Genomic DNA, 25,340 nt, shown 5'->3' with positions numbered 1-25,340 from the left:
GCAGCAGAGTCCTGTTGCAGCTTATAGACCAACAGATGTATTGGAGCATGAGCTTTCATGCATGAATTCCCACTTCGTTGGCTAGATTCAGAAGGAAGCACTTTGGGAAAATCAGTCAAGGCCTTTAGCAGAGCTGGGACACAGACCCAGTGACCCCGGCACCACCCTGGGAGGGCAGTGGAGTTTAGTGGTCAGAGCAGGAAGGGGTTGGACACCAGGACCCCTAGGTTCTATGCTTGGCTCTGGAAGTGGAAGGGGTCTAGAGCAGTGGGACTGGGATCCAGGACTCCTGGGTTCCATAGGGGAGACTGTTTTTCCCTGTGCTTCCCTCCCTAGAGAGCCCAGCCCAGCCCCCTAGTGGAGACTGAGCAGGAGTCGGGGGAGTTGTTCTCCCACTTTGGAGTTATGATTCAAACTCCTCCCCCAGGGACTGTGACATCACAGAATCTGCCCCCCAACACAGAGAAAACTAATGGGGTTAGGAGGGTTCTAGCTGCACCCACCAGACAACCCTGGTCATTGCAAGAAACCCTCAAACCTACTTGCACCCACAAAACACCCTCTCAGGGTATACGCCCCGTGCTAGGACAGGACCTCTTGCTCCCACCCCTTTTCTTACCACCACAAGCTGCTCCCAGCCAGGCACTGCACCCCATTCACACACTTTTTGTCACTAGGTAGCTCAGTGGCAATCACTGCCCCAAAGTGACTCCGGTGCAGGCACTCACCACATGAACTCCCCACACAGGATTCTTTTCCACACAAAGAGAATTCTCTCTATCCAGCTCCTTCGGTTCATCTCGCTGCTCTCCCTACTGCCGCCAGACAGTGCTCATCTGCATAACCCCGCCCATGGACACATGACACCTTCTGTCCTGCCGGTTTCAAGTCAGTGAGTTACCCTTGGGGAGTGAGCAGGTCATAGCACATCACAGCCCCAGCGCACGTCACAGCCCCAGCCAGGGCTGGCTCCAGGCACCAGCTCAGCAAGCAGGTGCTTGGGGCAGCCAAGGGGAAGGGGCGGCACGTCGGGCTCTTCGGCAGCAATTCGGTGGCAAGTCCCTTGGTCCCTCTCGGAGGGAAGGAGCTGCCACCGAATTGCCGCCAGAGAAGAAGGCGACGCAGTGAAGCTGCTGCCGATTGTGATCGTGGCTTTTTTTTCATTTTCCCACCACTTGGAGCAGTAAAAATCGTGGTGCTGGTCCTGGCCCCAACACATGTCACAGCTCCAGCACACATCACAGCACGTCAGAGCCTGGGGCAGGGAGATATTGGGGGAGGAGATGGTTGGAGGGATGTACCCAGGCCCATATACCCATAGTGGCAGGGGATATTGGGGTCAGAAGGAGAGGAGAGGGGGTTGGCAGAGACCCAGCCTGGGGTGCAGGGGAAATGCGGTGGGGTGGAGGGAGCTGGGGGACAGAAGAGACACACGTGGCTGGTGAAACGGTCCAAGGAAACTGAGTCACTCCCAGGACATGCTGTGCCAGGGGGAGCACAGGTGCAGGGAGAGAGACCCAGCCCCTTAGAGCCCAAGATGGATATTGGGGGCAGGGGAGGGGATGGAGGGAAGAGAGACCAAGCCTCATAACCCCCTAGAGGCAGCGGGATATGTGCAGGCAGGAGAGGGGATGGCGGAGGAGAGACCAATCTCCATAGGCCCCCAGAGGCAGGAAATGAGGGGAGAAGGGAGTGATCCAGCCCTATAGACCTGTAGGGGCAGGGAGATATTGGGGCAGGAGAGGAGAAGGGAGGTTGGCAGAGACCCAGCCAGGAGTGCAGCAGAAATGGGGTGGTTTGGAGGGAATGTGGAGGAGAAGAGACACATGGCAGGACATATGTTGGGACAGGGAAACTGACTTGCTCCGAATACATTCAGAGCAGGGCAGGGCAGAGGCAGATCATGCTGGTCCCAGGGTAATTTCAGGAGGTTCTGATTCCCTACTCAGCCGGTGGGCTCACCTCTGGGCGGAGGAGACCTGGGGTGGGGAGGGTGCAGGGGCTGCGTGTGTGTGTGTGTCAGGCTGGGGGAGCTGCCTGGGCAGAGGTGCTGGAACTGGGGGTGCTGCAGCAGCCCCTGGCTTGACATGGTTTCCATCACACCCAGGGGTTACAGTTGGTTCAGTGGCTCAGCACCCCGCACTATACAGATTGTTCTGGCACCACTGGCCTCGGGTCACTGTCTAGTGTCCTTTGCCTCCCCGCTCAAGGCCTGCCTGGCTCTCCTAGAGCAGGACAGGCGCCCAGCTCTCCTGGGGCAGGGCTGGCGAAAGCTCTGGACAGATACTAACAGCCCCGGGGAGCCTGGATGAATATTAGTTGGAAAGAGGAGCCTGGGGCAATTTTATCAGAGAGCAGAAATGAATCCCGAACACAGCACTGGAGCTGCAGTGCTCGGGGTGTGTGCCTGAGTCACCTGCACAGTCTCCCTGGACCCCCTCATGGCATAACAAGTTCCCTGTAGAGAAGAAGGGGTGCGAGAACGAGGGGTGCGGCCGGTGCTGCAGAACCCCCATGTCTCACTGTGAAAAACACCAGATGCTGTGGGAACAAAGCCAGCATTATTGTGTGATTCCAGAGAATCTCGGTGCTGTGCTGCCCCTGTGTAGTGTGAGCAGGAACTGCACGTTTTCACATTGCTTGTGAACACATCTGGGTACGGTTCACAGGCTTTCAGCACCTCCACTTTAGAAAGTGAGAGAGTCCCACTGCACAGAAGTAACTGTTTAGCCTGCTGCAGACACTGCCCGGCCTCTGGCCTGCTGCCCTTTCAATACCACAAACCCTGGGCACTGAAGAGATGGATAAGAGCGTCGAATTCAGGGCTTGCCTACAGAGGGACACTCAGTAAAATGAATTTTGATTAGCAAAATGTGTGACTTGAAAGTGGATTAGTTAAATGGCATTGAATCCCTCACTAACCCAATCACCGAACTGACCTTACCTAGACCATTAGAGTGTAAAGCTATTTCTTCACAGTTTGTGAGAGAAAGCTTCATACTCTACAGTCTTCACCCCTCTTAAAATGAGAGCTTCGAGGAGGTTGCAGAGAGGTCCTCTGTACCTGACTTGGTTTCTGGATTCTCCTGTTCTTTACCTTCTTCAGCTGCTTCAGTGCTGCTTTTCTCTCCTTCACCATCTTGCAGCCTCCTCCTTCTCTTCCTGTTCAAAAAGCAGCAGCAGCAGTTGCTCTGGTTTCTTAGACCTTGTCTACACGAGAACATACTTTGGTATAATTTACGTCGCTCGGGGGAAGGGTGTGAATAATCCACACCCCTGAGCTATGTAAATTATCCTGATCTAAGCACTGTTGTAGAGAGCTCTGTGTTGGCAGGAGAGCTTCTCCCGCTGACAGAGCTACTGCCTCTCGTGGCCAGTGGAGTAATGAAGCTGATGGGAGCAGCTTAGAGCTAAAGTTTTATTGACTAGGAAAAGAAATGAGGAACTTATTTACCAGTTTAAAGCCAGTAAACATACACAAAAAGGAGTTACAGTCTGACGTTTCAAACAGCAGTAGAAGCTGCTGTAATATGCAAGCTCTGTATGTCCCTTAGGGCTAACCCTGGCCAAACAGCCGGGATCCCTTGCTTATGCTTAGAAGTCGCGCCATCTGCCTGAAGTCCAAGTATAAGGGCAGTTTCTTACTGACAGGACTTTTTATTCCATTCCCCCAGAGCTCAAAGTGATGGGGAAAATGTTTGTGAATGTCTCCATCACCTGGGGTGTGTGTGGGGGTGTGTGTGTGTGTGTGTGTGTGTGTGTGTGTGTGTGTGTGTGAGCGATGTCTCAGTCAGGGCCTTCTCTTGTTGGAAAAAAGATGACTCTTCTCCTGGTTAACTGGCATTTCATACTTGGTAATGCTTCTCTCCTGACTCTGGGCGGGGGTGCCACGGTGGCGGCGAGGGGGTTTACACGTTTAGTGCCAACACTTATATATCACCTTATACCATGGGATACAGCTATTATAGGTGAGAATAATGCATGCAAGAACTTACAAGCTTTTCATAAAGTCTAGACACAAAATACATTTTTATAAATTGAAAATGACACTAACAAACAGGTGAGCAAGACTAGTTTCCAGTTATGCATTTGTCACTTCTCAGTAAGGCCTAGAGGCCTTGGCATGAGCTGGCACCTGGTCTGCAAGTGTCAGAAGAGGCTCTTCCATCTTATCCCCAGGTGTCCCCCAGGGGTCCGTAGTGGGACCAGTAGTGTTCAACTTATTCATAAATGCTCTGGGAAAAGGGGTAAACAGTGAAGTGGCAAAATTTGCAGATGATACAAAACTACGCAAGACAGTCAAATCCAAGACAGACTGTGAAGAGCTACAAAAGGATCTCACCAAACTGTGTGACTAGGCAACAAAATGGCAGATGAAAGTCAATGTTGATCAATGCAAAGTAATGCACATTGGAAAACACAATTCCAAGTATACATATAAAATGATGGGATCTAAATTAGCTGTTATCACTCAAGAACGAGATCTAGGAGACATTGTGTCTAGTTCTCTGAAAACACTCACTCAACGTGCAACGGGATGTTGGGAATCATTAAGAAAGGGATAGATAATAAGACAGAAAATATCATATCACCTGTATAGAAATTCATGGTATGCTCACACCTTGAATCCTGTGTGCTGATGTGGTCGCCCCATCTCAAAAAAGATAGATTGGAACTGGAAAGATTCAGAAAAGGGCAACAAAAATGATGAGGGGTATGGAACAGCTTCTGTAGAGACAACTAAAGGGGGTAAGATAGAGGTCTATACAAGCATGATTGGTGTGGAGAAAGTAAATAAGGAAGTGTTATTTAGTCCTTCTCACAACACAAGATCTGGGGGTCACCAAATGAAATTAATAGGCAGCAGATTTAAAATAAAGAAAAGGAAGTATTTCTTCACACAGCCAACCTGTGGAACTCCTTGCCAGAGGATGTTGTGAAGGCCAAGACTATAACGGGGTTCAAGAAAGAACTAGATAAATTCATGGACGATAAGTCCATCAATGGCTTTTAGCCAGCGGTGTCCCTAGCGAGCCTCTGTTTGCCAGAAGCTGGGAATGGGCGACAGGGGATGGATCACTTGATGATACCTGTTCTGTTCATTCTCTCTGGGGCACCTAGCACTGGCCACTGTCAGAAGATAGGATACTGGGCTAGATAGACTTTTGGTCTGACCCAGTATGGCCGTTCTTACATTCTTATCCCATAACCTGATGCCCGGCCGTTTCAGCCAAGGCACAGCGAGCTTTATGCTTCTCATGGAGGAGGATTACGAGGAGTGCTCCAGCTGCAGAGCCCAGGCGCTCCATGTGCCTTGCCAGTGTGGACACGTCAGCAGTTAGGGCGCCCAGGGCTGCTTTAATGCGCTCTAACTTGCAAGTGTAGCCAAGCCCCTAGACTTGAGACCTGACACCCAGGGTTAGAAGGCAGACATAGTGACCCCCTTACTGGCCTTGGGGAACCCCAAACCCTTGTTACTAAGGGCATTGACAAGTCTCTGTCCCTTAAAAACTTCCGGGAGCTTCCCAGCAGGCTGCAGGCGTCAGCCACCACCTGTCTCACAGGTTAGACTCTTGGCGCTGTGCCAGCTGCCCCCTCGCTTGAGGGTCCAGTGTAAGAAGAGGGAGGCCTGGTTCTGGCAAAAAGGGGTTTTGATTAATCGAGCTCTGTGGTATGCGCACAGGACGCTTCCACTGTGTCACTCTGCTGGCTTCTCTTCAGCAGCACCTAGCGGCCCTGGCTTCAGGCTAGTGCCTGGTGAGCTCTGGCAGGAAGAGATGCAGGGTGCTGGGCAGTGGCCCTGGCAAACCAGCTGCTGGTAGGTGTCTCCGTGGTATCATGGGTCAGTGAGTTCAGCTGTTAATCGAAAGGAGGGGGGTTTATGCTCCCCCAGGGATGCCACTGAAGGCTCCTCATGGGCTCCTCAAGGTCTGCTGGGAAATCCCCCTTTTGCCACCTCGAAGGTTCCCTCTTGGACACAGTGGGGTCACCTGCTGTCTGGAAGAGTGTGGGGGCTGTGCCGCAAAAGCTCATCTCCAGGGTCACCTGCTGTCTGGAAGAGTGTGGGGGCTGTGCCGCAAAAGCTCATCTCCAAGCAGCCCCGCCAGGGTCTTGGGCTTAATCCAAATGCAAAATCTTCACAGCTGCCTAGTGTCCTGAGAGGCTCTCTCGTGTTCTCCCGCAGCAGCCGCCTGCCGGTGTGGGTGGGAAAATGGGACCAGGAAGCACTGCTGCCTCAGGCTGGGACAGGAGTCTCTCACCACACCCAGGCCTGCCTTTTGTGTTCAGCCCACGCAGCCAGAGGTGCTGGGGAGCTCCCTGGCAGGCTACTGCCTTAGCCACCTCTTGCCTCATGGGCCTAGGCTCTTGGTGCTCTGCTGGTCGCTGTTTTGCTTGAAAGCCCAGAGCATAAAGAAACAAGCCCCTGCATAGCAGAGGAGGGTTTTGATCTGTTGACTTCTGGGTTATGGGCCCAGCACACTGCTGCTGTGTCACTCTGCTGCCTTTTTCCTTGGAGCCCCCAGCACCCATCCTCCACCATCTGGATTTAGGGCCAGATTAACCTTTTGAAGGCCCGAGCACCAAACATATTTGTGGGCCTCTATGTAGTCATTGTGGGCTCTGAGTGTGAGGCTGGTGTGGCAGTGCCATTGGTGCCATAGTATACTTGGTACTGAATATCAGAGACATTTTTACCATACACCTCTTCATAACTATATGCATTGCCATACACAGCTCCCTCAGCCCCCAGTTCTTCTCACTGAGCTGTACCCATGTGGGTTCACCAATGTCCACAGGTAGCAGAACTTTCATAGTGATCAGGGCAACTCCCCACAGATTTATCTCCTTCCTCATTCAGACCTTCTTTAGCCATGTCTCCAGTACCCTGCCCCATGTCACCAGTCACTGCATATGATCCCAATCTCAGCTCAAAGTTCTAAAGCCAGCAGATACCTGATCGGTTCTGACAGATCCCTCCCTCAGCCCCCATCCTGCCATGAGAGCAAGCCACCTGCAAACACCATTTCCCCAAAGTGAGGACTTAGCCCTTGGGAATCTGAAGACATCAGCTTTTCTCCCTCTGCTCCCATCTACATGCTAGTCTGCTACTTGGTCACCACCACCTCTCCCCATACTTATTTCCTTTCTACTTTGGACATGCTCCCCAACCAGCTGGAAGCTCCTTCTGCAAGCCTGACCTGCTCCCTCTTTCCCTACTCCCTTTAACAATCCTTTCCTGCTGGTGACCTCTGTTCCTTGAGGTTAACTCCACTGTCTTTAGCTGCTCTAGCTTAATGGCCCCAGTAGTCACAGAGCCACTTGTAGCTTCTCTGGCTATAGCCATGGAGCCAACTGCCAGAGACCAGCCTTAGACAACTGCAGCTACTAGCCGCAGGAGGGGGTGACAATTCCAAGGCTGAGCATGCTTGAACCTTGCAACGGCAGCACTAGGGACTCTAAATCCTCAGCCCTGGCCCTAGGCAGCTGCAGACTCTGCAGCTAGGCACTTCCCTCTTCTAGGCCATGGCTTTAAGTACCTGAGATGCCCATCACCTGCAGCAGAGGCCATCAATTCCCATGCACCCCTCAGCTGGCACATAGTCATGCAGAAAGTGCAGCCTGAATGATTTTGGAAGCTGGGGTGCCAGGAGGTTCCCATCCCTGAGCAGCAGCTCTTCAACAAGCTCACATGTCCCCCGCCACTGTGAGACCAGGACCCTGTGAAGAAAGTGGAGTTACCCTAAGTATAACCAGTTCTGTCCAAAGCCTGTTGAAGTGAGTAGGAGTCTTTTCATTGTCTTTAATGGGCTGTGTATAGAAGCAAAGGGCCCCATTCTAGACTCTAGGAGCAAAGTGCATTCTGTGCGGCACTGGTTTGCTAGTGTAGCAGGAAGGTCTCACATTACCTAGTGAATAAGCAACACCTACTACAGCACCTAACGCTTTCTGAGAGGCTTCCCACCCAATTACTAAATGTGAACCTGCTTCGCTTACAAGGCTGAACATATCAGGTGGTATCATCACAAAAGCAAGGCACTTCTGAATTCAGTAAGAATTTTAGATGTGCACAGAACACAAACAGGACTGGTTCCAGCATGGTTACAGAACTGCAGTAAAGTGGAACAATTTTCAGCTTGTGTGTTTGAAAGATGTTTGGATCCATCTTATAAGACTGTCTTACCTAAATGAGGAAAAGTTGAGTTGCCTTTATTATTCTTTTGTTCCATTCTTTGTTTCTATGGGGAATTTGCCAGTGCAATATTACTGTCTTCCTTTTAAACAAACAAAACTAAAAAAAAATATAAAAAAAATGGTAATGGCTGTTGAAAATAGCCATTCCAGCCCTAGTTAGCACTGGGAAGACCCCAGCATTTGTTGCTCAATTTTATCCTACTTTTTCTACAGCAAATGACAGTGGATCAGCATATTTGATTTGGGAGAAATGAAGTAACAGTTGCCCAAATTGAGCTTGAGCACTTCTGAATTTTGAGGGTGTTCAAATCTGGGAGGCAGGTGCTAGATTCTCTTTCTGAATATTAGATAAATCTGGAAAGGAAAAGTCAATTTCTATTTTCATGGCTTAGAAGTGGAAATCCTCCTGTACTGTATCTGAAGCTGCCCAGGTCCTCTAGTAGAGCCTCCCCTCCCTTACTTACCATTTTAATTTCTGATGGGATTCACGTACCTCTCTTGCTAGGCTTCAGATAGAGAGGGGCTCTGTCCATTTAGTCCACCCAGTTCCTTCTTTGGGGGCTGCCAGGAGAGGTCACACTGGCATTCCTAAGCCAGTCTGGGGAAGTCTTCTGAGGGTGCTATCTGGCACAAAGCTTTCTACTCTTTGGGCACACTTGTTCCCCATTCACACTGCCAACCCCTTCTAGCAGCCAGCTCTCCATTCACAGCAAGCTGCAGTGCATGGAATCTCTCAGCTTCCCTCCTCCCTTTCCTGTTGATATTGCTCTTGTGTGGATTAGTCCAGGCTGAGGTTGATGGTGGCACGGAAATTGTTGAAATCCTGGTGGAATTCCTCAAGGGCTTCTCTTCCGTGGGTCCAGATGATGAAGATGTCATCAGTGCAGTGCAAGTAGAGATGGGGCATTACAGGACAAGAGCCACGGAAGCGTTGTTGTAAGTCACCCATAAAAATGTTGGCACACTGTGGGGCCATGCGAGCACCCATAGCAGTGCCGCTGACATGAAGGTATACATTGTTCCCAAATGTGAAATAGTTATGGATGAGGACAAAGTCACAAAGTTCAGCCACCAGGTTTGCCAGGACTAACTGATGAGGGTATACTCTCAAGCCTACCCAGGAAAAGGGGTGTAGGGACTTGGGGGTTGGGGGGAGGGAATTAGTCTCAAGGCTGTCCAGGAAAGGACGGGTTAGGGACTTGGGAAATATTTGGGGAAAGGCAGAGTTCCAAGTGGCTCTCTCCTAAGATTTGGAATACACTTGGTCGTGGCAGCTTACTGTTAACCTAAGCTGGTAAATAAACTTTGGGGGTCTTTCATTCAGGTCCCCACATCTGTATCCTAAAGTTCAGAGTGGGGAGGGAACCTTGATGGGGGAAAAACGGATTCCCCACTTGTCGTTTGTGCACTGTCCTCCTCCTCCTCTTCTTCATCCTCCAAAAAGTCATTCTCCCTGCTCTGTGCAACTCCCAACTTGCACGTGTCCATGGACAGTGGTGGGGTAGTGGTGGCATCACCCTCCATAATTGCATGCAGTTCACGATAGAAGCAGCATGTATGGGTCTGTGACTCAGAGACCATTCGCCTCCCCGGCTTTTTGATAAGTTTGCTTGAGCTCCTTGATTTTTACATGACACTGCTCTGTGTCCCTGGAGTAGCCTCTTTCCGTCATGGCCCTGGAGAGTTTAGCGTACATTTAGCTCTACCAAATATAATGCAACCCAATATAACATGAATTTGAATATAACACAGTAAATCAGGGCACCGGGGGTGGGTGGGTGGGGTGGGGGACTGAGCATTCTGGTGGATCAAAGCAAGTTTAATATGACACAGTTTCACCTATAAACATAGTAAGATTTTTTGGCTCCCGAGATCAGCGTTATATCGGGGGAGAGGTGTATTTGTGTTTCTTTTTCTGGAACGTAGTTCTCTCATAACAGATTTGTCTCCCCAACATGCGATGAGATCCAGTACCTCCCATTCAGACTATGCTGGAGCTTATCTGTGAATCCAGGACTGCGTGGTCTCTCATGATGATGGACTCTGCCTGGTCACCTGTGATGGTGGATTGTCCTGATGGTCACCTGTGTCGATGAGCTCACCACAGAGGCCAAACAGGAAATGAAATTCAAAAGTTCCCGGGGCTTTTACTGCCTATGTGGCAAGTGCATCGGAGTTGAGAGTTTTGTCCAGAGTGGTCACAAGGAAGCATTCTGGGATAGCTTCCGGATGCCAATAATGTTAAATTGTGTCCACGGTACCTCTAATCCGGAACTGCAATCTCGATTTTAGCACTACTTCACTTGCTAACGTGGAGTACAGAAACCGGATTAAAGAGCCCTTTCAATTGGGAAAAAAAAAAAAAAAAAAAAAAAAAAAAGATTTGGGCGTGTGGACAGAATCAGTTTTATTTTGAATTAACTCGGCTAATTCCGAAATAACTGAGTACTGTAGACCAGCCCTAAGGCTATGTCTACACTTCAAACACTGGAAGTATTCTTCTGACAACCCAACTCAATCCCGTCTACACTGGGGCTCACATTAACTACTTCTCTGTGGAGTAGATTTTTCACATCACTGAGAGATATGGCTATGTCATCATAGCTTTTCATTGTAGATCAGCCTCTAGCTGGCTTTTAGACATGAAAGGCAGTGGAGTCCAGCGTTTTCCTTGATATTGATGGTTGACGATTGCAGCTTTCCTACCTGTTAAACACATCCTATGACAGATGTCAGGCCTTTTCTTTGCAAATTAGAGAAGTGGGGAACTCAGTGACCCTTGAAGGCTAAGTGGGTAAAGAGTTGTACAACTTGTCTTGAGTAGTTTTCCTTTTAATAGAAATTGACTTTGAAGCTAAGCAAACTAAGTTCTATCTGAAATACAAAAAAATTAAATCTATACTGGGACAATATTCTCTTACACACTCTTTCTCACACATATTCTCCCACCCCAATCTTTGGAGGGAGGTTTTCTACCAGAACTCCTTACATCACATGTGAGTTCATATATCTCTGGCTCTTTTGCCATGTGTGTTGGTGGAAGAGATTTCCTATATGGGAATGTTTGCATCATGGGGAAAAATACCTCCCTTGTCACACTTTTTAATCTTTCAAAGTAGGAGGTGGTAGAGAAGAAGTGATGTAAATACATAAAACAAGAGAAAACTAAGGTCTAATCTACACTAAAGACATTTATTAGTGTAACTATATTGCTCAGGGGTGTGAAAAATACACACTGGTGAGAAATGTAGTTACGCAACCCTCCTTCCCTGTGAAACAACACTACAACAGCAGGAAAACTTTGCCTGCCAACATAGCCACCGCCGCTTCTGGGGGCTGGACTAATAAAGTCCTAGGGAAGAGATTTCTCCCATTGGTGGAGAGCATCTGTAATAGCAGTGCTACAGCTGCACCAACATCAGCTTTATTGTGTAGCCAAAGCGTCAGACACAAAACCTTAGAATCAGGGCTCAATATGTGAGCATCCAGAAGTCTGAAATTGGAGCTTGAAACATTTGTTGCCTCATTGGTTACCATTATTTCTACAGCCTGAAAGTCCTTGTTACCCACTCAGGCAGCCAGATTGGGATCCACGGGGAAGGACTGTCCTATGAAGCACTCTCTCTTTGTTTCCAAATGGTGAAGGATGATTGTTCTCAATCTAACCCTGGTATTCTCTGGCATAGTAATGAGACACACTGAACTAGGAAGTGGAGTTGGACAAAATTTCTTTGGGCCCTAAGGTTTTCCCACACTCACTGCTTTCATAGCTTCTCTCACTTGTGTGGATTTTCTGATGCCTAATAAGGTTCCAGCTGCAACTGAAGGTTTCCCACGCTCACTGCATTCAAAGGGGCTCTCCCCTGTGTGGAATCTCTGATGCCTACTAAGGTGTGATTGAAGGTTTTTCCACACTCACTGCATACATAGGGGCTCTCCCCTCTGTGGACTGTCTGATGCCTAATAAGGTGCAAGCTACGACTGAAGGTTTTCCCACACTCATGGCATTCAAAGGGCGTCTTCCCCATGTGAATTCTCTGATGTGCAGAAAGGGCTGAGCTCTCAGTGAAGTAATTCCCATATTCTCAGCATGTATTGGGCCACTCCCCTGTGTGGATTCTTTAATGGGCAATAAGGTGTGAGCTGCGAGTGAAGTTTTTCCCACACTCACTGCATGTATGTTCCCTCTTTCCGGTGAGGATTTCTTGCTGTGTTGTGGTTTCCTTGACGCTCTTCTGAGTTCCTCAACAGGAAATAAATTTACCCATTTTCTCTCCTGGCTGGTTTCCCTGTTCTTTCTGGTGTGTGCTGAGTCTCACATGATTTTCCCTGCTCATGACTCTTCAACACATATCTTTTTGATCTTTGCGATAATTCTCTGTGTTTATCCACTTGCTCAACATTTTCCTACTGAGAATTCTGCTCCTCTTTCTCACATATCATTGCATCACCTGCTGTGATACAAACAGAAACCTCAGACAGGGATGGAAAGGGGAAGACCAAACCAAAACAAGTGCTGGAGGAAGTTCAAATAAAAATCAAGAACTGAGCTCCTCCAAATTCTTCCCCCAAATAGGAGAGAGGAGGGGATCAATTCAGCCTTCTCATCCCATCCAAATTTGCAAGGGGAAGGGAGGAAGCTATTGCCTGGTGTCTGCTAGGATCTACAGGAAGCCATGAGTAGGTTAGATAAATGTCTATTAGGGATGGCCTAGACAGTATTTGGTCCTGCCATGAGGGCAGGGGACTGGACTCGATGACCTCTCGAGGTCCCTTCCAGTCCTAGAGTCTATGAACTATATTTACCCTGATGATATGACTCCTGCTAGGGACAATAATAAACTGAGAGACATCCCAGGGGCTTGTACGGCATCCCAGATATTTCCTTCAGGCACGTACAGATTCTGAGTTGGTTTAATCTTTCCTCACTGTAAACGGGTTGGGACTCACCACCTGTTGTGCCTCCTGCTGGTGACTCTGAGAATTAGCTCGATTCCAGTGGAGTGCCCCCTCCTGGTGGTGTCCCGTCCATTGTTCTACCCTCTGCTCTCCGCTGCTGTTGCTGGACCCACGTTGCTCCCTGCTCGGCAGCATCCTCTTTGCGGCCACTGTCCTCCGGCAGTGTCCCTTAGTCCATCAGGACCCCCTTCCAGGGATCGGTGATCAGTAGTCCGACATTCCAGCCACCATATGCAACCACATACCCCAAAGTCTAATCCCTCTTGTCAGGGATCAGGCGCAGTCTATAATGGCCACTCCCTATGGCCAATGGCTGGATGTACTGCAAGGAGGAAGGGGAGGACCCAGGCCCGCCCTCTACTCTGGGTCCTGGCCCAGGGACCCTCTGGCCTCAGCCTCGCTGTCCTCTTTCTTTCCCCTCCTCTGTCTGTTCCCCTGGGCTGCTTCCCCTACAGCCCCTTGCACCTGCTAGGCCCTTCCCCTCAGGGCCTGCAGCCTAGCAGCTATGGGCTAGAGCCTTCTAGCCTCCCTGAGCCTGCCCAGCACTGCGCTGTCCACAGTGCTAATCTCCCCTTTGAAGACTGGCCTTCCCCTGTCAAATGCCCAGGACAGACTGACTGCTCCTGCTCTGGGCAGCCTTTATATACATCTGAGCCTGGCCCTGATTGGTTCCCTCCAATCTGGGCCCTGATTGGCTCACAACAAGCCCTTTTCTGATTGGCTCCCTGTCTGCACAGGCCCCCTGGCCTGCCGCAGCCCACTCTCACAGGGAGTGGGGCAGTCTGCCCCACTACACTCACATGTGTAGGGAACTCTCAGGATCTCTCTTTCCTCTGAACCCTGGAGGTCTAGGACCCATGACTTTTCCCCTTGTTCCAGCTGGAAGATCACATCAGGTTGGGAAACTGGAAACCTTGCTCAGATAAAAGAAAACAAAAGGAGTTCAGTAGATTTCTTAAGACTTGGTCATAAAAAACATTCTATTAATTTATCTTCAGTGCTTAGTGTGACTTGGTGTGCCTGGGGCAGTCCTCACTGAAAATGCCAAGGTCAGAGTAGGTTGAAAAAGGGAGGGCAGATGCTCCCAAAACTGGTGGTTAACACTGAAGTTAAACTCACTGACCAGTCACAAACTGTGCTTCTGATCACCCACCTGGGTTATTGAGAAGCTGAAAAAAGAAATCACCCAGCCCCCTTTATTGCATTGCACTTCTCTGACTCCCAGTCAGCACCTAGGTCCGGTACAGTGAGAGGTTATTTAAAAACTCTGCGCACAGAAACAAAACGTTCTTTTGACCCCAAAGGGTCAGCCACATTACCAAGTCAGTATGGGTTTGGATCTTACTGAAAATACCGTGAGGCCAGACAATACTTTAGCATCTAAACAAAAGTTTAGATAAGAAAGAGAAAGAAAACCAGAAACAGAAAGAAAGTTGTTAAATGGGAAAGCAATCAGATACATTCAGAAATCTATATATCAGGTTCTTAGCAGTATTGGTAAGTTGCCGGCTTGAAAGTCTGTTTGGAACAGAGCCACAGCTTGGATGAGTCATTCAGTCCTTTGTTCAAGGCTTCAGTTTGCTTAGGTGCTGACTTTTGGTTTTGCCGCTGGGTGCCCCATCCTGGCTCCGCCCCCTTCTCCAAAGCCCCGCCCCACTGTACTTCTTCCTGCCCCATCTCCCTAGATTCTCCTGAATGCCGCCTCCTTACCGATCCCCTGCCCTAAATGTCTCCTACCTACCGCTCACTCCTTTCCACCCCCTCCTGCCTTAAGGGCGAGGGTTGTTGTGCTGGAGGGGTGTTCTGCCAGGCAGGGCTGGCTTTAGGCCAATTCCAATTCCCCCGAATCGGGCCCCGCACTTCAGAGGACCCTGCGCCCAGGAAGAATCTCTTCCCTGGCTAGAGGTGCCTTTTTAATTTTTACTCACCTGGCGGTGCTCCAGGTCTTCAGCAACACTTTGGCAGTGAGTCCTTTGCTTGCTCTGGGTCTTCAGCGCTTTGGCGACGGGTCCTTCAGTGCCACCGAAGACCTGAAGTGAGTGAAGGACCCGCCGCCGAAGTGCCACCGAAGACTCGGAGCACCGCCCGGTGAGTACAAGCCCCATGTGTTTTTATATAATAGTCGTCCCTGCCAGGGCCCCATCAAAACTGTTCAAATTGGGCCCCGCACTTCCTAAAGCTGGTCCTGCTGCCAGGTTTGAGGGGAGGCTATTTTCAGCATATTTATACACTTTCAGTGCACTCATTGAAAGTGTGTCTATAATTGGTATCTCCCCTTCCTGATGTTTCCCAGTTCTTGTTCTCTACCTGGGTCCCTTTTCCCATCGCTCTCTCTTTCTGCTCCCCACTTCCTGGTGTCTCTGTTTAGTGCCCACTCCCACCCACGCACTCAAAGCAGTTCTATCTTCCCCCAAGCCCCACCCACTGTGGCCAGCCAAGAAACTTCCCACCCTGAGCCAGAGAGAGAAATTGAATTCAACAGCCCAGCATAGAAATGGCCCATTTATTCATCCTGCTTTACGGCTGCTGTGTTACTCCAGCTCCTCCCAGTCCCTCAGGCTGCAGCCCACCCCCACTCTGAAGCTCGCTCACAGGCTCCCTCATCCACTCTGCAACTTTTGTGGGCAGGGAGCCCCACTGAGATCATGGCCAAAGGCGGGGAGGAGGGGTTGCTTCCTCCCCTGGGCTGCAGCAGCCCAGCACCCCGAAGCCAGAAAACCTCAGGCGTCCCAAGGTGAAGCAGGGCAGTGTCTCCTGACTTGAAGCTCATGCACGGGGGTGAATGCAGCAAAAGGAATGCAGCTCCCAGGGAAGAGGAGATGGGGGGGTGGATGGATCCAGGGGAAGGAAATCAATCTTTCCTGACGCAGATGCTGATTGGCGTGGGAAGGGATAAACTTCCTCTCGGGGAGGAAAAGCCTCTCAGCCAAGCTTGATCTGGGCAGGGGAGGGGGAGACAGCTTTGAGGGGAGCAAGCGTTACTTTCCCAGGCATGAGAGCTGGCCATGGAGAAGTGCCCACGGGGAGGATGCAGCTACAAGCACTGGTGGTGTGTTGGCCCCTCTTGTCCCCCCACACATGGAGGAATGGATGCAGAGCCCTGGGACCTGGGTCAGAACTGTAGGGGCTGGGAGCTCTCAGAGCCCACATGGGAAGAGTCTGGGCACAGGCAGGGTCCGGGCTGGGAAGTGGGGGCTGCTCATTTGCACCTGGGGCTCGGGCTACAGTGAAGCCCCTCTCACCTTTGGCCATGGCTCGGTGTACCCAGCTGGCTGGCTGAAGCACAGGGAGGGGGTGAGCAGCTGGCCTCAGGCCAAGTTCACTCATCAGACACCAGGGCAAACTTTTCTTAAAGGAGCAATGTCTTTTGGTTTGTCCTCCTGCCCAGCACTAAGGAGGCCCACCGCTGGTTTCTCCCGGCTGGAGGGGGGAGCACAGGTCCTGGGGGAGACACCAGGGTGAGCTGAGAATAGCTGGCTCAGTCCTTGAGAAACTCCCCCCCAGCCTGTACTGCCCCTATCAGCCCCCTGGGGCAAGCCCAAGAAGCTGCCTAGCCATCTCCCTCAAGCCCCCTGCCGAGAGGCTGCCCACTCCATCCCCAGCCCAGAAGCTGCCAGGACCTGAAAATTAAAAGGACTCACACATGCCTGCAGCAGAGCTGGGAGCAACAGCAACTGCAGGGAAAACACCTGATAGGCGGGCCTTGGCACCAAACAGCTGATTGGCCACAGCCAGCCAAAGAGCTGCTGAGGGCTGCTGAGCATGCTAAATAGCTGATTGGCGTAGCCAACAGCTGAGCTCCCCAGTGAGTGCAGAGCACCCACAGAGTCGGGGCCTATGTCGGTTTGTAGAGAAGTTGCTCCAGAGGTAGGAAGAGGGATTGAAGACAAAATGCAGATGATGCAGCTGCCCTTTATATTCCTTTTGCCATGGGGCTTGTATTTCCTGTGTACCAAACACAAGCTTAACAGCACAGGGCATGGAAAAGCCTTGGAGGTCTCATTACACAGGCATACCCCTGTATGTCTCGCTGACTCAACAGGTGTATCCCCTTGATCCTTTCAATGGGTTCATTGTACAGCTCATGACCCCGGATGGGCCATCGAACAGGCTAGCCAGTGCTGATGCCAATATGTCTGGGGGCGTCACCCAGAAACACAGTCCACAGTCTGGAATACAGATATACCCTATGTATCTATATCTCACACTACAAAGGTGATACAAACAAACAAAATGATCATACTTGGAAAATCATAACATTTTCCCTGACACTTAACATGGCATATCTAGCACAATTCATTGCAATTTTATCATATTGGTATTAATAATAAAGTAATAATAATATAAAGTGTCTCACAGTTCCAGACAGTGTCACACTTAGTAAACCAGTGAATTCCCAGAACCAGCTGCCCAGGTCCTTGAAGATGCAGAACACTCTGCTTAGGAGGGATTGAAATACCCACATATCTGCTGGGAACACACACAGACAGGCCCTGTGTCAGTCTGTAATCCTACGTTTACCCTTCTGGAGAATTATGATCAATTCTGTACACAGTATGGTTTGTGAAGTATCACTTGAAATTGCATAATCTACTGAATATTATCCTCCTCTTAAAATGTGTAGCAAGACTGCATGTAAAGTGATGAGATTTTACTGTATGATATTACAAAAAGTTACAATTCTAGGGAACACCCACAGACCAGTTGCTCAGAGACAGCAAGGCAAACAGCTGGTCAAACAGCCATTTGCTGGCAGGGGGAAGATGTGAAGAAGACATTTACATTTCATCACATGAAACTCATATCTACAACAGACAGCCTGGCACCATCACTCAGCAAGCTGGGGCAAGCCCAAGAAGCTGCCTAGCCATCTCAGCTGAGAACTGAAGTTGTTTCTAACAGAAAGGACTGAATTATAAAAAGGTGAGGAAAGTCTCTCTCTCCCCTTTCCCTCTGCCCATGACAAATCCTGAAGAACTGAACTTGGGCAGCAGGGGCAGGTTAGGGGGAGTCCTGGCTGAAAGGAAAGCCAGCCTGTCTCAGCACATTTGCTTTGAATCCATTTTAGCTTGTTAACTTAGACCTTAGTTTGTGTTTTATCTTGCATTTCTTTTGTAAAGAATTCTGACTTTTATGCCTCATTACCCATAGTCACTGAAAAGATTTTTTTTCCCAGTAGTTAACAATTTTGTTTTACCTAACTAGTGTGTTTGGATTCAAGAGCGTTGGAAACTCCATTGGGGATAACAAGGCTGGTGCATGTCATTTTCCACTGATGAAATGACAGATTTCATATGAGCTTGCGTTGTTCAGTAGTGTGCTGGACAGGACAAGATGCACATTTCTGGGGGAAGTCTGGGACCGGAGAATTTTCTGGGGTTGTCCTGTGGGTACTGTCGTTCGGGAGTCACTGACTAGCAGCACCCAATACTGTGAAGCTGGGAGCGAGTTACATGCTGGAGACTGTGTGTTAACTGCCAGGAGTGGCTGTTCTCACAGTAGAGCAGTGTAAAAGATACACTAGCCTGGGGAACTGAGGGGACACAGCTGTTCAACACTCCAGATTGTACTGTGCTTAATGTCACAGACACTTAATTTCAAATAAGCTCCTAAAACACAGAGAAGGTAAATCCATATCCCATAAATCCAAGACTCCAGACAGAGGGCAAGTCTTCCTGGCTGTGCTTCTTGCTGATAGACAGGTCCACAGACAATGAGAGAGTCCCGGGGAAGCTGGGAACAGTAACCATGGGCTGGCGGGGTTCAGTGGAGAAAGGGAACAGGAAGGGCACAGATATTATTGAATGCAGGAGCTCAACAGTACTAGATGTCAGGATAGCACATTGTTTTCCAATGGGCTGCACTATCTCAATTATACATATAAAATGATGGGGTCTAAATTATCTGTTTCCACTCAAGAGAGATCTTGGAGTCACTGTGGGTAGTTCTCTGAAAACATCCACTCAGCGTTCAGTGGCTGTCAAAAAGCAAACAAAAAGTTGGGAATCATTAAGAAAGGGATAGATAAGAAGACAGAAAATATCATATTGCCTCTCTATGAATCCATGGTACGCCCACTTCTTGAATACTGCATGCAGATGTGGTCTCCCCATCTCAAAGAAGATATATGGGAATTGGAAAATGTTCAGAAAAGGACAAAAAAAAAAGATTAGGGGTCTGGAACAACTTCTGTATGAGGTGAGATTAAAAAGACTGGGACTTTTCAGCTTGGAAAAGAGACAAAGGGGGGATATGAGAGAGGTCTATAAAATCATGACGGGCATGGAGAAAGTGAATAAGTGTTATTTACTCATCATAACACAAGGACTAGGAATCAAATGAAATTAATAGGAAGCAGGTTTGGAACAAACAAAAGGAAGTATTTCTTCACACAATGCAGTCAACCTGTGGGACTCCTTGCCTGAGGAGGTTGTGAGGGCTACGACTATAACAGGGTTTAAAAGAGAACTGGATAAATTCATGGAGATTAACTCCATTAATAGCTATTAGCCAGGATGGGTAAGGAATGGTGTCCTTAGCCTCTGTTTGTCAGAGGGGGGTGATGGATGGCAGGAGAGAGATCACTTGAACATTGCCTGATGGGTTCACTCACTCCGGGGCACCTGGAGTTGGCCACTGTCGGTAGATAGGATACTGGGGCAGATGGACCTTTGCTCTGACCTAGTACGGACATTCTTACGTTCTTACGTTATGCTGGACCTAAGCCCCAGTTTTACTTGAGCAAACACGAGATATTTGACACTGTGTGATACTGCTCCTGTGCGCTGTTCCCAAAGTTTTCTGCAGCAGGGAAGGGTCTCTGGTAGTGTGTGTGTCACTGGCATATTGCAGTGATGCAGAAACAGGGCAGAGTAGGGATGGCATTGGGGGGTGGCATGAACCATTTCTCTTCATTTCCCCTTCCAAGAACTGAGGGGATGGGAATCCTTACCCAGCGAGGTCACATTATCATAGTTCTCCTGCATGACGTCTCTGTAGAGGGCTCTCTGAGTGGGGTCCAGCAGAGCCCACTCTTCCCTGGTGAAATACACAGCCACCACCTCAAAGGTCACCGGCCCCTGAAAGAGCAAGAGTCCAACACTCAATACCTACTGCACCACTCTCTTTCAATCAAATGGAAGCCACTAGAAAAGGTTCAGAAAGGGGCAACTAAAATGATTAGGGGTTTGGAGAGGGTCCCATATGAGGAAAGATTGAAGAGGATAGGACTCTTCAGCTTGGAAAAGAGGAGACTAAGGGGGGATATGATAGAAGTATATAAAATCATGGGTGATGTGGAGAAAGTGGATAAGGAAAAGTTATTTACTTATTCCCATAATACAAGAACTAGGGGTCACCAAATGAAATTAATAGGTAGCAGGTTTAAAACAAATAAAAGGAAGTTCTTCTTCACACAGCGCACAGTTAACTTCTGGATCTCCTTACCTGAGGAGGTTGTGAAGGCTGTGACTATAACAATGTTTAAAAGGGAACTGGATAAATTCATGGTGGCTAAGTCCATAAATGGCTATTAGTTATGAAGGGTAAAGAATGGTGTCCCTAGCATCTGTTCATCAGAGGATGGAGATGGATGGCAGGAGAGAGATCACTTGATCATTGCCTGTTAGCTTCACTCCCTCCGGGGGAACCTGGCATTGGCCACTGTCGGTAGACAGATACTGGGTTAGATGGAACTTTGGTCTGACCCGGTACGGCCGTTCTTATGTTCTCTGGTGGATGACAGTCAGAGTCCCACTCCCAGCCCACTTAGAGAATCCTGGAAACACCAAGGTGAGGGGATGAACAAAGAGCCCCTTGTCTCTCCCAGCAAATCCATCACATACCTACTAGCCACAGACTAATAGAGGAGATGGAGCTCCTAGCAGGGTCCAGGGAGAGCTCCCTGGTAGGAAGCCCAACACCCTCCTCATTGTGAGGAGCTGGATATGAAGGGAGGGGAATCTCCCCTATGTCAGACTGGTGGGTGCCCCCTTCATATCTCTCAGCAGCCAGTGGTTAGTTGGGTCAGCCTCCAGCACCGGGAGACTGGTCAGTTTTCCTAGCCCCATGTAGGTGGGTTATTTTCTGTTCTAGAACTGAGGGCATTTCAACCTCCTAATCTCATGGGTCTGCTCCTAGAGTCTAGGCCATTTATTAAACAACTCCCAGCAGGTTTGCCACAATCTGTCCTCCTCTCTTCCCCATCCTGTGCATCTCCTGCCCCGCTCCAACCTCCAAACCAGACTATGCAAACCTTTCCATCTCTGGTGTATTTGCTGTCCCTCTCCCTCCAGCAGGAACCCACCAGCAACCCCCCAGTGATCCCTTCCTGAGCTGGCTCCACTGCAGCCATTTCTATCCTATGTCCCATGGGAGGATGGAATGAGCTAGAGCGAAACATGGAGCTCATTCTGCAGCCCTGGAAGGGCGAGAAGGGCAGTTGTGGAGCTTTCAGAACACATTTTAGTTAGTTTCACATCACGATTCCCCCAGGCCCTTTCCCTTCAGACAGACATCCTAGACTCTGCCATGCTGGGAACATGCTTGATCTCTTTATTACAGTGTAGACCTAGCCCCTCCTGCCAGGCTAAGCCCAAAGAGAGATTTTTAACCTCCCTTCTCCGTCCCTCCATCCCATAACAAAACCCTGGTCTACACTGAAGGTGGAGGTTGATCTAAGATACGCAACTTCAGCTATGAAAATAGCGTAGCTAAAGTTAGCTTACTTAGATGGACTTACTGCAGCATCCGACTGCTGCTGCTAACCCATCGAGTCCGTATTCGCCCCTTGAGGCAGTGGAGTACTGGAGTTGATGGGAAAGCACTACCTGCTGATCCGGTGGTAGGATAGACCTGCCCTTTGTCTCTGAACACAAGGCTAGAAAAGAGCAGAACCAAAGGAGTCACTCTGAGGGATTCCCTCGGACACTGACCCCAGGGCAGTCACACCCCAGCAGGGGGAATATCGAGCGAGGAACTGGCTTTTCCTCTGTCTGATCCTTTTTTTGTTCACTGGAAATCTTCCCACTGACTCATTTCTCCCACTGCCCCTTTCAGTCTCTCCTTCCCCTGTCCTCTCTCTCTGCCCCTCTGGCTGGGAAAGTCCCATTCCTAGGGGCTTTGCTCTCCCATGGCTGGATTTTCTCCTGGCAATTGCTAATAGGAGGAGAGGCTGTTTGTGTAGAGTCACTTTCTTGCTAGTGCCCAGCACTTTCTCAGAGGTCTTTCAGTTACCTAGAGTCTATGCTAGAATTTGTATTAACAGGGCCCAGGTCTGCCCCAAGGGGCTAGTACAAGCTGGAGAAAGTCATCATCTGGGCCGGGCAGAGAAGAAGCTTTAATTAAGGTCACTTCCCAGCACAGAACCCCCTCTGGGGGAGAAGCATCTGCTAAGCCTGGTCTCCCAGATCACAATGGAGGCTGCAGCCTCTGACCCAGGAAGCTGAACCCCAACATCCTGAGCAGAGAAGGACAGAGCATTTGAGCAGCTTCCCTCCTTTAGCTCTCTGGGGAGAGCAGCTAATGAGAGCCCCTCCTCACAGGGAGAATTGCTGATCAAATTTGCCCCGCTGTCTATCTGGAGTAACTCTTTGTCTTTCCATACAGTGACTCTGGATTATCATGGTCTCAATGAAACCAGATTTCAGAATGAGTCCAGAATGCTGTGGAAGAGACCATTGTGTGGCAGTACTGATCCCCTTCCCACCTCCCCCACCCACCAGATCTAGGACAAGGACTTGGGAGGGGGCACAAATTTTCCCAGTGGAACCAGAAGTTCCTGCAGTTTTCAAAAGGGGAGGAAAAAAAATCTGTGATTTCACCTCACAGTGTTTGATAAGTGAATAGAAAGTTATCATGGTGACTGGGCCTGGCCGGGGAATGTTGGGCAGTGCTTGGAGCCAGGATTCTGGCACAAGCTGATGAGATAGAAAGAACATGGTTAGTAGCAGCCCCTAGAGCCTCCATCCAGGAACCCCCAAACCTCCCCAGAACCCAGACCCCCCAGCCAGGGTCCCACCAGATACTCCCTGGGACCTAACCACCAGAATCCCTGGCCAGAGACCCCAGATACCCTTCAGAGCCTCACCGGCCAGAGAACCCCCACCAGATCTTCCCTGCCAGGCTAGGAATCCCAAAGGGTTCCCCCTATCAAGAGCCCCCACCAGCCAGGGACCTCCCCAAGGGGACCCCAACTGGGAACTCACTGCCTGCCTAGGACCCCCACCTGCCCTTCAGCAGAAAGATAAGACATGTCCATGCCCTGTCACTAGCAAATAGTGGTCACCATGTATCCATCCCAAGGTGGCTACATCTTAGCAATGTGGGAAGCAGCCCCTCACAGAGGCCATTTGTCATGGGGTTTGGGATACTTCTGGACCCACAATGCACTCACAGTGACCTCATCCTGTGACAGCTGGAGAAAAGAAAAGGGTCCAGCCAACTTTCTTGTTACCAGCTGGGAACCACTGATCCCCAAACAGGGAGAGGCTTCTGGCTTTGATGTGTATTAAACATGTGGCTGGTCTTTTTCTGTGGCAAACATTTTAACAAAGATAAAGGGGGGAAGAAATGATTCTCCAAGGAGAGGGGAAAGATGATCACTGGGCAATTTAACCCTCTGCAACATCCAGAATGGAGAATGATTCAGGGGAACAGGTTCACTGGAAGGAAGAAGTTGCTGGGATTTAGACACACGGGGAACAGTCCCAAACCCGATAGGTTTTTTAATTGATATTTGATAATGACATAGAAAGATGGAAATCCTGAGCTCTGAGATCAATGTTCAGAAATGAAAGAGAAAGAGTAGAAATCTGAGCGATTTTGGATCCATTTTTGCCAATTATAGAGAGGAAAGTGTAAAAATTGGAGAGATTTTATATCAGTTGTTGGTATGAGGTAAAATCTGAGTGTATTTCACATCAATATTTGATTAATGAATAAAGCGGAAATGGGCAACATTTGCAAACATTTTATATCCATGTTCAAGAATCTGAGGAAAGGTGTAAATCTGAGATTTTCTTTGTATTTTATCATTAGAGAGACAGGGAAAAAAATCTCAGGGCATATTCAATTAGAAATAGACAACTGGAGAGAAGTGGGGCAAACGTTTAGGATATTTTATATCAGTCTTGGAGATTTGCAGAGAAAACGTGTCACAAGCTAAGCAATTGATAACATGAGAGAAAAATACCAAGATCTGAGGGGATTTTTATGTTGCTGTTAAATAACTAGAGGGAAAGGGGGACTGTTTGACTGGATTTTATGAGACTATCCAGTACATAAACAGAAAGTGATGGTTCCCCACTTCAACCATTCACATGGGCAGCAAGAAGCCCTTTGAGGAGCTGATTTAAGAGGGCAAGGGGGTGGCGAGTTGGAGCTGGAAGGCTCCCTGGACAAAGGAAGAGGGCAGCAGCAGGTGATGGGCAAGTGACTGGCAACTGAGAGCCGGGGGAAACTGTGTTGGTAGTTTGGGGGTCAGTGGGTGGGATTGGGAAACTGGGGTCTGGGCAGTCTCCATGGGGGACACATGCTCTTCGCGTCCCCGCCCTGCCAGGGAAAGGGCATCTCATCCCAGCCCCACGCCAGGGGCAGCCACGTTCTGGGGAATGACCCAGGGCAACAATTTCCCACCTAAACAAGGACAAATTGCTGCAGATAAAAAGGGGGAAAAAATCCTCCACCTCGGAGAGATTTTAAATGGACACTTGAGAAGTATGGAGAGAGCAGGGCAATATCGGGGGGGATTAGAGAGCTGATCATTGGGGAGGGGGGATCTCCCTGGATTTTATAGCCACGTACGATAACGAGAAAAAGGGGGAAAAACTTGTCAGACTTTGTGTGTGGGAGGAAGTGGCACAAACAAGGAAGGATTCAGTGAACTAACCCCCCCATGTGAATTTCCTAGCTGCACAGAAACAGTTCACATTTCCCACCCCAATGACCTTCCCCCCCTGTGCAACACCGACTCACCCCCTCCGCCCCACAGCGCAACTCCTCTACCTCCCATTCCGGATTTTGTCATTTAGCCCCCCCAACCCTGCCTCCAGCTGCTTAATCCCCCACCCTGACCAGTCAATTTCCCCCCTGCTCATCCCCCAGCCCCCGCGCTCCCTGCTGCTCCCATCGCCCCTCCCAGCCGCGGTCACTAGCGTCGGCGGAACTTTCCGGCTGATACGGGCAGGGAA

At 49.5% G+C, this 25,340-nt stretch overlaps 1 protein-coding gene, 1 long non-coding RNA gene and 1 pseudogene across 5 annotated transcripts in view; 1 reads left to right on the top strand and 2 right to left on the bottom strand.

Moving 5' to 3' along the window:
* LOC127056975 (zinc finger protein 883-like) overlaps nt 1-25,340 on the top strand; it is a 305,218-nt gene that overhangs the window by 261,737 nt on the left and 18,141 nt on the right. The gene's annotated exons all lie outside the window — the stretch shown is intronic.
* Nucleotides 11,115-25,340, bottom strand: part of LOC127057005 (zinc finger protein 420-like) — a 482,458-nt pseudogene continuing 468,232 nt past the window's right edge.
* On the bottom strand, nt 18,030-25,085 carry LOC127057094 (uncharacterized). The gene is made up of 4 exons (XR_007775998.1): nt 22,387-25,085; nt 20,997-21,571; nt 20,105-20,231; nt 18,030-19,129 (listed from the first exon to the last, which is right to left on the bottom strand). It is a non-coding gene; the product is annotated as an uncharacterized LOC127057094 (long non-coding RNA).

The sequence above is a fragment of the Gopherus flavomarginatus genome, chromosome 8 (genome assembly GCF_025201925.1).
Source record: "Gopherus flavomarginatus isolate rGopFla2 chromosome 8, rGopFla2.mat.asm, whole genome shotgun sequence".
Taxonomy (NCBI): Eukaryota; Metazoa; Chordata; order Testudines; family Testudinidae; genus Gopherus; species Gopherus flavomarginatus.
The sequence above is the reverse complement of the archived record's forward strand: the minus strand, read 5'-3'. Positions and strand labels throughout refer to the sequence as shown.